Source organism: Heterodontus francisci, chromosome 4 (assembly GCF_036365525.1).
Source record: "Heterodontus francisci isolate sHetFra1 chromosome 4, sHetFra1.hap1, whole genome shotgun sequence".
Taxonomy (NCBI): domain Eukaryota; kingdom Metazoa; phylum Chordata; class Chondrichthyes; order Heterodontiformes; family Heterodontidae; genus Heterodontus; species Heterodontus francisci.
In genome coordinates this window covers 121,696,104-121,710,371 of record NC_090374.1, presented here as the reverse complement: position 1 = coordinate 121,710,371, position 14,268 = coordinate 121,696,104, and the positions used below count along the sequence as shown (strand labels likewise).

Genomic DNA, 14,268 nt, shown 5'->3' with positions numbered 1-14,268 from the left:
GGCTGCATCAAGTAAAGGTGCACCTCAAGATAGCTCTTTAATAAATCAGCAATTAACTGAATTGACTGAGAAAGGATTAATGCTTTTAATTTTTTTTAACCAATATATAAAAGGTAGGCCTGTCCTTATCAACTGAAATGCACCCCTGCCTATCATTTGATGCAGAATCATGCACTGAAACCGCCTCACGATGATTTATGGGACACCTTGTATCAACCAATATCCTACTCAGCAGTCACTTCAAAGTAGAAAATTAGAATTAGATTTGTTTTTATGTATCTATTAATAGGAAGCTATATACTCATCAGTTAGTTTTGCTAACAGTAGATTCATAATAATAGTAAATCACACAACCGACTGCATTACATCTCCTCTCAATGGATCACAGAATTCATACACGTTCTGGGAATAGTCTTGCATTTGCACAATAACTTTCAGGATGCAAAGCAGACTTCACTATAGTGTAGACAGACAGCGTGATGATTTTAAGATAGCTTTCAATTTAAAACAGAATTAAAGTAATGTGCCATTTTTTCCCCTAAGGTATATACACACTATTTGGGCATCTCAACATAACATAACTTTAACAAGCTCTCCTTTGTTCAGTTTGAGCCTTCGCAATGGATGCTAGGAAATGCAGTCTGAAGAGTCTAATGGAATTAAAAATCCAGACAGATTACAGTGTATTCTCTGACAATACAAGGAAATTAACTAGAATGAAGATTATAACACATCTCTTTTTCTGAGTACAATTATTTCAGTGATGTACAGAAATTCTAGTTGCACATAATACTTCAAAATGTGAAGTATTCTATAAAGAAAGTTAACAATCAGGAACATTCTTGGTCATTTGAAAACAATATCCATTGAGTTTTGTTTTAAATACAAGAAAAATTGCTGGAGACTATACTAAAGATGTGGGAAGAATCTGGGTCAATGAGGATCATCCTCTTTGGAAATGGAACAGCAGGCACTTCAGTTGGAATAGTTTTAATCTGAACTCCACAATGAAATCATTATTTAAAGAAAGGAGGATGTTAAAGACATGGCATATAAAAATACATAAATAATTTATGTTAAAGTACTTCATTTTACAGTTGCTTGTTTAATCATTAACTAATGGTTCAAGTAGAAAAATCAATTTAGCAATACCCATTCTGACTGCATGTCCTTTTTGATTAGACAGTCTTTCAATTCCTTGCAGAAATTGTAACATATATCATGTAGTAACAGATAAATTAGGTACATATTCTAGAATTAGCAAGATTCCTGCAGTAAACATAGTCATAATGCAAAATCCGTGTACAAATTGTCATGAAATACTCATCTTTTCTAAGTTTCCCTTATCCAAAAAAACTAAACACAAGAACACAAGAAATAGGAGCAGGAGTAGGCCCTACAGCCCATCAAGCCTGTTGCCCCATTCAATAAGATTATGGCTGAATTTCTAAAGCAACTTCCTGCCCTATCCCCACAACCCTTGATTCCTTTAGTGCCCAAAAATCTATCAATCTGAGTCTTAAATATACTCATGCATTGAGCATCCACAGCCTTCTGAGGTAGAGAATTCCAAAGATTCACAACCCTCTGAGCAAAGAAATTTCTCATCTCAGTCCTAAATGGCTGACTCCTTATTGTGAAACTATAAACCCAAGTTCTAGACTCCCCAGCTATAAGAAACAGCCTTTCAGCATCTACCCTCTATTGAATTTTGGACATGATAATGAGATCACCTCTCATTCTTCTAAATACCATTCTACTCAATCACTCCTCAAAGGACAGCTCTCTCATCCCAGGAATCAATCTAGTGAACTTTGGTCACACTCCTTCTAAGGCAAGTGTCATGAAAACATGCTATGCAGAATGATGGTTTTAAATTCATCGGTTGGAAACCTAAATTAAACTTTTAAAAAGGAAAGCTGGAATCCTACATTCAACTTTTAAAAAGCTGCCAGTTAAGATGCTCACCATAATTTGCATTGAAATACCTCACATTCCAAGGTATTGAAGTGGAGACATATGCCTAAATAAGCTCTCATCCAGAACAATGGCTTGAACAGTTGAATGAACTACCTGATAACGCTTTTATTAGCAAGACATTCAAAGCCATCTTGGAAGATTAACCTTAGTGGAGATGAGCCTCCAGGGGGTAATCATTGAAATAATAAGGCCTGAGAGAGATTGAAACTCTTAGACTTGAATCTCATCAAAGTGCAACAGAGAATACACTAAGATAATCATGTGACAGTCTGTCCATCTCTCTGAAAACTTGGAGTTTCTTTTGGACACATGAGACAAGCTTTGAGACCTAATCACTGCAGGACCCCAGTGGGGCTGTCTCTCTCTCTCCAGGTAATACTGCAAGCTTCGAACCCTGTCTGCAGACTGCAGAACATCCAAGTCTATTATTGCTGCAAACAGAGACTCCGGGGAGAAAGCCACCTCCATCACTGTCTCCAAGTAAACTCTGAACCAAGGGGGCCACTTCTACCAGCCAGGAACTTCAGGGTCATGAATTCAGCTGGAAGACAACTGAATTACCACACTTCGCAGACTGTATATTATTTTTATTTGTTCTGGACTCTAATCCAACCAAACTATTTTTTATCACTTTGTAACCTATTTGTGTATATGTGATTCTTGTGTGTGTGCGTGTGCGTGCACATGTGAGAAAAAGTTGGAGCATAGTTAATTATTTTACTTAGATTGGGTTTTGATTTTAAGTACAATAAACTAACCTCGTTCTTGTTTAAACTCAAGTAAACATTTCCGATTGGTGCTTTTACGATCATAGCACATAAAGGGTTAAACACTCATTGAATTGGTATGCACATTCACTGTTTAAAAGAAATAAACCCTGTTGCAGTCAAACAAGGAGAAGGATAAGAGGGGAGCCTTTCGACCCCTCACACCTGATCATAAGTATTCTGCTTTTCAATTCTTCCTGACAAAGTGGACAATTTCACACTTCCCCACATTATCGGTCACCTTGCCCAATTAACATGTCTATATCCCTTTGCAGCCTCATTACATCCTCCTCAGAGCATACTTTCCCACCTAGCTTCATATCATTAGCAAAACTAGATACAGTATATGGATTATTACATTGCTAATTGGGATTAGAATCAACATTGGAATTGGCTAATATATTGTCAAAAAACTACTGTAAACTGAAAGAATGGGGATTTTCAGTTCATTATGTCGTAATTGACGGTAGTCGAATTTTCAATAAATTAATAGATATATATTATATATATTTAAATTTTCAAGAAAATAAAAGCACTTAGTCTCTGTTCGGTATTGAATGATGAATTTTAAGGCATCTGTGTACTGAGTATTCCAGTTTACTTTGCCATTCTGGCACAGTGGGGCAGTGGTTAGCACCGCAGCCTCACAGCTCCAGTGACCCGGGTTCAATTCTGGGTACCGCCTGTGCGGAGTTTGCAAGTTCTCCCTGTGAACCGCGTGGGTTTTCGCCAGGTGCTCCGGTTTCCTCCCACAGCCAAAGACTTGCAGGTTGATAGGTAAATTGGCCATTATAAATTGCCCCTAGTATAGGTAGGCGGTAGAGGAATATAGAGAAGGTGGGGATGTGGTAGGAATATGGGAATAGTGTAGGGTTAGCATAAATGGGTGGTTGATGGTCGGCACAGACTCGGTGGGCCGAAGGGCCTGTTTCAGTGCTGCATCTCAAACGTTCACACCTATTGTCCAGTATCAGAACGGCAGATGCTGCAAAGTCAAATGAATCACAAAGCAATGAGGACAAATCCAAATACTATGTTTAACAAAAAAATGAAAGCACATAGTGCTATAATCCAATGTGGATAATAAATTCAAAGTTGTGGTATTATTTAGATTTTACAATAAAACAGTGATCTATTTTAGCATTTGATTTTATGCCAAACAGGTTTCCAGTGCACTGAAACAGATAAGTACAGTTTCTTGTTGGTTATCTCCTAATTATCAGTTCACTCATGTCACCACAAGATACACTGAATAAAGCTCTTACATGTACAGAAAGAAGCATTTCTGTTAAAAAAAAAATATGACAGCTATTCAGGGTCAAATGAAGTATCGACTGACCTTGGGTACATCACTAAGTTGTCAAAAATGTTATGCAAAGATACTAGTAAAACAAAATGTTTACCTTAGACTGTTTAGCCTATGACTCATGTGGCATGCCCAGAGGAGGAGAGAATAACCACAGGAATCCATCGAGTAAATAGAATTCCAGACATATAACATGCTGTGTATACATACCCCCGAGCAGAGACCAGGATAAAAGCTCAAAATAACGCTGCGTTGTAACTGTAGCATCATATCAACATTTATAACTGTTTAACATTTTCGTGTATCCCAATGTACCAAATTCATATTCAGCAATTATGCTGTCTTCATTCACTAATCAAATATCTGCACTAGCACATTTTTTCAATTTATGGCATTTTTTTTCAGACTTAGTAATATTTAAAAGTAAATTTAACACATACTCCAATCTGTTAATTCTTTTTGAGCATGGTTCAGGTTTATATACTTGTACTAACATCTTCTTCTTTGGCCTCCTTATCTCGAGAGACAAATGTTAAGCGCCTGGAGGTGGTCAGTGGTGTGTGGAGCAGCGCCTGGAGTGGCTATAAAGGTCAATTCTAGAGTGACAGGCTCTCCCACAGGTGCTGCAGAAAAATTTGTTTGTCGGGGCTGTTACACAGTTTGCGCTTCTGTCTTTTTTCCTGCCAACTTCTAAGTCTCTTCGACTTGCCACACTTTAGCCCCGCCTTTATGGCTGCCCGCCAGCTCTGGCAATTGACTCCCACGACTTGTGATCAATGTCACAGGACATCATGTCGTGTTTGCAGACGTCTTTAAATCGGACACATGGACGGCCGGTGGGTCTGATACCAGTGGTGAGCTCGCTGTACAATGTGTCTTTGGGGATCCTGCCATCTTCCACGCGGCTCACATGGCCAAGCCATCTCAAGCGCCGCTGACTCAGTAGTGTGTATAAGCTGGGGATGTTGGCCGCCTCGAGGACTTCGGTGTTGGAGATACGGTCCTGCCACCTGATGCCAAGTATTCTCAGGAGGCAGCGAAGATGGAATGAATTGAGACGTCACTCTTGGCTGACATACGTTGTCCAGGCCTCGCTGCCGTAGAGCAAGGTACTGAGAACACAGGCTTGATACACTCGGACTTGTGTGTTCCGTGTCAGTGCGCCATTTTCCCACACTCTCTTGGCCAGTCTGGACATCGCAGTGGAAGCCTTTCCCATGTGCTTGTTGATTTCTACATCTAGGGACAAGTTACTGGTGATAGTTGAGCCTAGGTAGGCTCACTTGTACTAACATATACTTGTACTAACATATATAGCATAATACCATAGTAGTAGCTCTCTTTCGGTCTTTCACTGAAGCCAAACGTAAGCCCTGGTCCCAGAGAACAAAACATAAGAAAAAGGAGCAGGTGTAGGCCATAAGGCCCCTCAAGCCTGCTCTGAATGAGGTAAGACAATATAAAATAAAGGGCACAATCCTAAAGGGGGTGCAGAAAATGAGGGACCCGGGGTCCATATGCACATATTGTTGAAGGTGGTAGGGTGAAAGAGATTAAAAAGGCATACAGTATCCTGGGCTTTATAAATAGAGGCATGAAGTACAAAAGCAAGGAAGTTATGGTGAATCTTTATAAAACTCTGGTTCGGCCTCAACTGGAGTACTGGTGTCCAATTCTGGGCACCACACTTTGGGAAGGATGTGAAGGCTTTAGAGAGGGTGCAGAAAAGATTTACGAGAACAGTTCCGAGGATGAGGGACTTCGGTTACGTGGATAGATTGGAGAAGCTGGGGTTGTTCTCCGAAGAGAAATATTGAGAGGAGATTTGATAGCAGTGTTCAAAATCATGAGGGGTCTAGACAGAGAAAAACTGTTCCCGTTGGCAGACAGGTCGAGAACCAGAGGACAGCAATTTAAGGTGATTGGCAAAAGAACGAACAGTGACATGAGGAAAATCTTTTTACACAGTAAGTGATTAGGATCTGGAATGCACTGCCTGAGAGCGTGGTGGAGCTAGATATAACCAGAGCTTTCAAAAGGGAATTTGATAAGCACCTGAAGAGATAAAATTTGCAAGGCTACAGGGAAAGGGGAGAGGAGCGGAACTAGCTGACTTGTTCTTGCCGAAAGCCAGCATGGACACAACGTGCTGAATGGCCACCTCCTGTGCTGTAACCATTTTAAGATTCTAACTGCTTGCTGTACCTGTATGTTCACTTTTTGTGATGTGTGTCCAAGGACCCCCAAATCCCTGTTTGCCAACATTTCCCAATCTCGCATCTTTTAAAAAAAATTCTGCTATTTAATTCTTCCGACCTACGTGAATAATTTCACACCTCCCCACATTATACCCCATCTGTCAACATCTTGCCCAATCATTAACCTGTCCATATCCCTTTGCAGCCTCTTTGCATCTTCCTTACAGTTTACTTTCCCATCGAGCCTGTTCATCAGCAATCCTGGATACATTACACTGTCTCCTCATCTAAGTCACTGATATAGATTGCAAATAGCTGAGGCCCAAGCACTGTTACTTGGCAGCACTCCACTGGCTAAACCCTGCAATCCTGAAAATGACCCGTTTACTGCTACTCTCTATTTTCTGTCTGTTAACCAATCCTCAAACCATGCTCATATATTAGCCCTAATCCCAACAGCCTTGTGTGGCACCTTATTGAATGTCTTCTGAAAATCCAAATATACTACACCTACTGGTTCCTCCTTACCTACCCTGTTAGTTACACCGTCAAAAAAATGCAGAGACTTGTCAAACATGAATTCCCTTTCATAAAACTGTGCTGACTCTGCCTAATGATGGAGATTTTACAAGTGCCCAGTTATCAAGTTCTTATTAATAGATCCTAGCATTTTCCCCACTACCATTGTTAGGCTGTCTAGCCTATAGTTTGTCATTTTCTCTCCCCGACATTTCTGAAACAATAATGCTACATTTGCTACCTTCCAATCCATGAGGACCGTTCTAGAATCCAGGAAACTCTGGAATATCTATACCAATACATGCGCGAACTATGCAGCAAGCTCTTTTCAAACCCTGTGGTATAGACCTTCAGATCCACGGGATTTGTCAGTTTTTAGTCCCATTAATTTATCCAGTACTTTTCCTTACTAATCTTAATTACTTTAAGTTCAGTCTCATCGGACCCTTGGTTCCCTACAATTTTCAGTATGTCCTTTGTGTCTTCTACTGTGAAGGCAGATATAAAATATGTGTTTACCGTCTCTGCCATTTCCTTCTACCCCATTATAATTTCTCCCGTCTTGGTTTCTAATGGACTCACATTTACTTTCACTAATCTTTTTCTTTTTACATACTTGTAAAAACGCTTATTATCTATTTTCATATTCTTGCTAGTTTACTCTAATTCTATTTTCTCCCTCTTTATCAATTTCTTTGGTAATCCTTTGCTGAGTTTTAAAACACTTCTAATCCTCAGACTTACTATTCCTTTTGGCAACATTTGAAGTCTCCTTTAATCCAAGACTATCCTTAACTTCTCTAATTAGCCATGGTATACCACTTTTTCAGTGGAGTTTTTATTCCTCAAGGGAATGTAATACTCTGAGAATTAAGAAGTATTTCTTGAAATGTTTGCCATTGTTTATCTACCATTATAGTTTTAAATCTAATTTTCCATCTACCTCAGCCAACTCACCTCACACCTCTGTAATTGGATTTGTTTAAATCTAAAACCCTAGTTTTGTTCTAGACCACATCACTCTCAAACTTAACATAAAATTCTATCATATTATGATCATTCTCCCCAGAGAATCCTTTACTACAAGGTTACTAATTATCCCTATCTCATTACACAAAATTAGATCTAAAATAGCACATTCCCTAGTTGATTTCTCAACATATTGTTCTAGAAAATTGTCTCAACTGAATTCCATGAACTTGTCCTCTGAGCCGCTTTTTCTAATTTGGTTTGCCCAGTCTATATGAAAATTCGAGTCCCCCAAGATTACTGCATTACCCTTGGTACATGCTCTTCTAATTTCCTGATTTATACACTGTCCAACATTCTGATTACTGTTAGGGGGGTTATAAACTGCTCCCACCTGTATTTTCTGCTTTTTGTTATTTGTTAGCTCCACCCATATTGATTCCACATCTAGATTTTTATAAGCTAGGATCCTTTCTCCCTTTTGCCTTTATCTCATTCTTTAATAGTATTGCTACTCCACCTGCTTTTCCATTTTGCCTATCTTTTCTAAAAGTAACGTATCCTGAAATATTTAACTCCCAAACCTGGTCACCCTGCAACCACATTTCAATTATGGCTTTCAGAGCATGACGGGCCCCCCATTTTTATTTTTAGTTATTTTTTATTTTTTACATTTTTTTAATGTTTATTTCATTTCATCTTAGTTTGTTCAGTTTGCTTACCCACTGTTTTTTTTCATGTTTGTACTTGCTGCTGTTCAATCTTCAGTCCGTTAACACCCTATCTGTATTAATGCTTTGTCTTTCAACACACCATTAACATATTGTTTGCCTTTGCTCCATGACCTTTTGGTCAGCTATGTGGCCTTGTCCAATCTACACCTTCTCCTTTGTTATCTGTTGCCCCACTCCCACCTCACTTGCTTATAACCTTTGACATTTCTAATATTTGCCAGTTCCAAAGAAGGGTCACTGACCCGAAATGTTAACTCTGCTTCTCTTTCCACAGATGCTGCCAGACCTGCTGAGTGGTTCCAGCATTTCTTGTTTTTATTTCAATTATGGCTACTAGATTAAACCCATTTATCTCTATTTGTGCCATTAATTCATTCATCTTGGTACAAATGCTTCATGCATTCAATATAGCACCATTAATTTTAACTTTTTATTATTTGTCCCTGATGTGTCCTTAGTCACAAATGCCCAATTACCAGGACAAAACTCTCGGTCCCTTCCTGGCACATTTTGCTTGATTTTACCCAAATTGCTATTCTGCTGTACAGACTTGACTTTTCTCTTCAGATGTATAAATTTATCATTACTTGAACCCTCCATCCCCCATATTATTTTAAAGCCCTATATATCACCCTAGTTATCCAATTTGCCAGGATAGTACTTCCAGCCTAGTTTATGTAGAGTCCATCTCAATGGAATACCTCCCGTTCTCCCTAGTACTGGTGCCAGTGCCCCATGAATTGAAACTCCTCCCTCCCACACCACTCTTTCAGACATCGATTTAAATCTCGAATCTGTTTGTCCCTATGCCAATTTGTGCATGGCTCTGAGAGTAATCCAGAGATTATCTTTGAGATTCTGCTTTTTAAATTTGTACCCTAGCTCTGCAAACTCCCTCAGCAGAACTTCATTCCTAGTTCAACCTGTCACTGGTTCCTATGTAAACCATAACAACTGGATCCTCCCCTTATTTCTTCAAGTGCTTCTCCAGCCCCCAGTAATTACCCGAGATTAAGCACTGAGAGAGATACAGGCTTCTGCAGTGAAAATTTCTTGCAAGAATTTCCAACATTACAGCCTCCAAATCCTGCTACTATGCTGTGTGAGGACCAACCAGACACAGCAGACACCGTAGCATTGCACTGGCTGGATCAGTGGCACAGCCACCTTAAGAATTAGGGCAGTGAGATGTCGGCCTGTCTAAATCCCAAACATTTCCCATTGAAACAATGGATCCAGAATCATGTAGGAGTTGACATAGGTTAGAAGTTGCACACAATACAGCAGCATTAAAGAGAAACACTGTGGGGTAAATACAAATTAGATAAGGTATGGTAATTGGTTGTACTCTACTTGACCAACATATGTTTTTCATTCTGTAAAGTATGGCAGTAGCATTGAAAAGATTGAGCATTTATGTTTGTTAAGGAAGTAAAAGGCAGTGTTGTATAAGAACTGAGGCACTTTATTTATGCCATGTTGACAGGAGTTTTCCTTAAGTGGGGGCAGCTGAAGTGCTTAACTGAAAATCTCCCTATCTGTTCTGATGTTTCTGATTATCTTGATCAGTGTCTGCATCCTACTCTGGCTTTTATTGCAATCTAATCTTCTTCATGGTTAGGTTTCTTTGGATTGCAAAACTGTAGCACATGCAGCAGATTTCGATTTTGTTGGAAGACAGAGATTTTACTGCGAGGTGCCCCAAATCTGTTGAAATGTCAGAAGCAATGCTTCAAGATTCCAATAATATGCTCCATAAGTGATACAACTAACTGCATAGCCCCCTTTGCATGTGCTCTCTGCTTTTGTCTGAGGCTCAAGAGGGTTACTTTGATCTCCCAGAGTCATCCTTCCAGACTGCCTTTGCCTCAAACATACGTGATTTAGCTAACTGTCTTCAGACGGGTGCTGCCAGAAAAGCAGGCACTGGTATATGTGATACCATGTTGATGGTCATTGACTGGCTATTCATTGATGAAGCAGAAAATCCTTTCTACTCATGTAAGTAACTGCACTGTGCCTAGGAGCCTGATGGATGCTATCAATTTGGGAACTCCAGCAGGGCAGTATAAGTGGCCAATCCTATCATGCTGCTAGTCAATGCAAAGGACGAGAAAGGTGTTGGCAATAATGAATACCCTCAACATCATAAAGATTGCCTGCTTCTGCCTCCACCATTTACCTCATCTGCTGCTAAAATGCTTTGTCACCTCCAATCTGTTACTCCACTATGCTCCCAGTGGTCCTCCCATCCTCTGCCCACATGAACTTCAGCTCATCAAAATCTCAGCTGTCCATATCCTAATTTGCACAAAGTCCCAGTGACGCATCTCTCCTGTCTTCACTAACCTACACTGGCTCCCAGTCCCACAACACCTCAAATTTAAAATTCTCATTCACTTCACAGCATACATTCATGTGACATACATGGATTTCTAATTGATAATTCACTATTTTGTTCAACTGAATAACAATAATGTAGAGAGCAAAACCAACTTCATTAAGTTTTACTCTTTACAAATGCAGATTAAGCAAATTATTTTCTTTACTGAAATTCAGGTGAAAAGAGATTTGAGACATAGTTTCCACTACTTTGAAATTAAAAACAAAAAACAATTTTGCTCATCTTTCATTTTCAATGTAATAATCATGCAACACTGAACCACTGCTGAATTTTCTTAGAGTTCTTCAATGAATATCAAGGATATCAAGAAAAACGATATGTCAAATAAAGAATATTAATTCATCAGTTGGAAACTTACATCAAGCTTTTAATGGAAAAAATCCTGCAGTTAACTTTTAAAAAACTGGCAGCCAAGATGGCTACCGCAATTTGCATCTGAAACACCTTTTCACATTCCAAAGGAGACAGAGGTCTGAGGAGCATGGACCCAGAACAATGGTATGCTCTAATTGACTGAATTACCTAAGATTGCTTCATTAGCATGGCATTCAAGACAGTCCTAACACCTTGACTTTGTAAGAGCAAAACCCTCCTACAACACTCAAGAAGCTCAACACCATCCGGGACAAAGCAGCCCGCTTGTTTGGCAACCCATCCACAAACATTCACTCCCTCCACCACCGACGCACAGTGGCAGCAGTGTATACCATCTACAAGATGCACTGCAGCAACTCACCAAGGCTCCTTAGACAGCACCTTCCAAACATGCAACCTCTACCACCTAGAAGGACAAGGGCAGCAGATGCATGGGAACACCACCACCTGCAAGTTCCTGTTCAAGCCACACACCATATCATTGTTCCTTCACTGTCGCTGGGTCAAAATCCTGGAATTCCCTTCCTAACAGCACTGTGGGTGTACCTACCCCACATGGACTGCAGCAGTTCAAGAAGATAGCTCACCACCACCTTCTAAAGGGCAATTATGGATGGGCAATAAATGCTGGCCTAGCCAGTGACGCCCACATCCCATGAACGAATAAAAAAAATTAAATAAATATTGGCATCCTGGGGCGCCAATTCTGAACCTTGAATTTCATTAGAAGGCGCCAAAGAATAAACTGAGGCAGTCATGTGACCGTCTGTCCATCTCTGTGAAAGCTGCAAGTTTGCTTGAACAAAGACTCAAGCCATTAACTCAGACTGTGTAGCAGCGGAAACAGTGTGAGCCTCCCCCTCTCTCTCTCCCTGCGCACCTCTCCCCCCCCCCCCCACCCCCACCCCACCCAGTTAACACAAGTTTGAAAACCATTTGCAACTGTGGATCCTCCAAGCCTACAGATTTCTACAGACAGAAACCAGGGGAAGAGAGCCATCTACGAGTCTACCTCAAAGAAAGTCCTGAGCCAAGCGGGCCAGCCACAAAGTACACTTTGACCTGCTAAAGACTTCAAGAATACAACTTTAGCTGGAAGACCACCGAATTATCCAACCTCACAGACTGTGTATTTAATTTCCAATTATTCTGGACTCTAATCCAACCACAAAATCTACTTTTCACTCTGTAATCTATTTGTGCGCATGTGCGATTCTTGTCTGAACGTGCGTGTGAATGTGTAGCTTTTTTAAAAAAAAAATGTAAAATCTGGTTTAGATTGTTAAGTATAATAAACTCACCTCTTTCTTGTTTAAACTCAAGAAAACCTGTCCAATTGGTTCTTTCACGATCACATTAAAGGTAAAAGGTAAGACACTCAATGAGGTGGTAAGCACAACTACTGTTTAAAAAGGAATAAATCCTGTTGCGGTCAAATAAGAGGAAGGGCAAAAGGGGAGTCTGCAACCCCTTCCTCACCTGGCCATAACAGAAATTTCACAAGGATGTTAAGTCAAACAAACAGAAGTACAGAACAATACAAAGGATAGTCCTTTAAATCTGCTTTGAAAATAACTGGTTTTGTGCAACAGCACTATTTTAAAATGTCACAGTAGATTTCACTTTCCTGAATCAAACATTTCTTACCGACAAAAGTAAGTAGACTCACTTTGTGAATTCTCCATTTTGAAATACAGTAGCCTCATTTTTAAAAAGAAACCAAAACACAGTCAACTTCAGCTGGATGGACAACTGTAGTTCCATTACATTAGGTTTAATCTAGCTGTTTGTATATCTTTTGCACCTGTAAATCAATGTAGGATGTAACTTTTTTTTTTAAAACCAACAAATACATTTATTCTATTATCTGGATGGTAATGTTTCACATTTAAAATATTACAAAAGCAACAGAACACCAGAAAAGTTACTACATCTTGAGCTACTAACTTAGCGTTGATAAACTCTGTGTGTTCCTCCAATTGAACTGAACTGTGTATTCGGAATGCTGATTCATGAATTGTCTATTTATGTCAACAATTTAGCTTCATTTATTTAAACAGCAAGATAAAAGGCTCCAAGTTTCCCTTCTTGTTTCATAGATGTAAATGGGAAAGAAGGCCCAATATTAGGTGCGTCAATATGCAATGTTGTATTTTCACTCTGAGAACTTGGAGGGGGAAAACATAGCTACATCTAAGTTATAGATCACTGGTCAAGGGATAGCATATTGTACCGAGGGACGAATTCTGATGTACCACATACAGGCGCCAGATGCATACAAACCCTTGTTGAGTATAGCACTATTCTACCTCTACTAGAGTTGCGCTCTTGTGTTAAAACCCTACTCTCATTCTCTTGCCTCACGGAGAAAGGAAATGACTTGTTTTTCTTATAATATCAGATAAACAACTTTAGGTGGATCTCAAGCACACTCAGATTAAGAAGCCAATTTTAGAAATGTCGGGTGGAATTTTATTCCCTTTGAAAAAAATTCAGGGAGCTGGACCATTTCCGGATCCTGACCCCGCATGGGTCAGAGATGCACCGAGAGTTGCAATCTTCTGGGAGGCAGCCAATTAAGAGGGGGAGCACCTCCACAGAATTGCTTGCCATCCCCCATATGGCCTCCTCATCCCAGCATCTCTGATTGGGCGATTGAGAGGAGGCTCCGACTGGCCATATGGCCTGCTGCCAGGAGGCTGCCTCAAGGTAGCTGCACTGCACTGGCCTCAACAGGGGGGCCCTTCTGACCTCGGGCCCTTGAAATGGCAACTGTGGGCCCTTAATTGCCTGCCCATCTCGGTGGAGCAGTTTGCCGGTTTCTGTGGCAGCCCACCTCCAGTAAGATCAAACCAAGGTGGGAAGGTATTGGGGGGCCAATGTGCAATTTTCAAAAATTCACACCCACCTTCAAAACTGCTGGCCTGAAAAGATTCTGCCCATTATTTAGGTTAATTAATACTCTTCCATCATCTATTTCATCATCCATGTCAGAATGGCTCCTCCCACCAAGCCC

General features: G+C 40.2%; 1 protein-coding gene across 17 annotated transcripts in view; it reads right to left on the bottom strand.

The window, feature by feature from the left end:
- Window positions 1–14,268, bottom strand: part of aopep (aminopeptidase O (putative)) — a 356,223-nt gene that overhangs the window by 237,408 nt on the left and 104,547 nt on the right. The window lies entirely within an intron of this gene.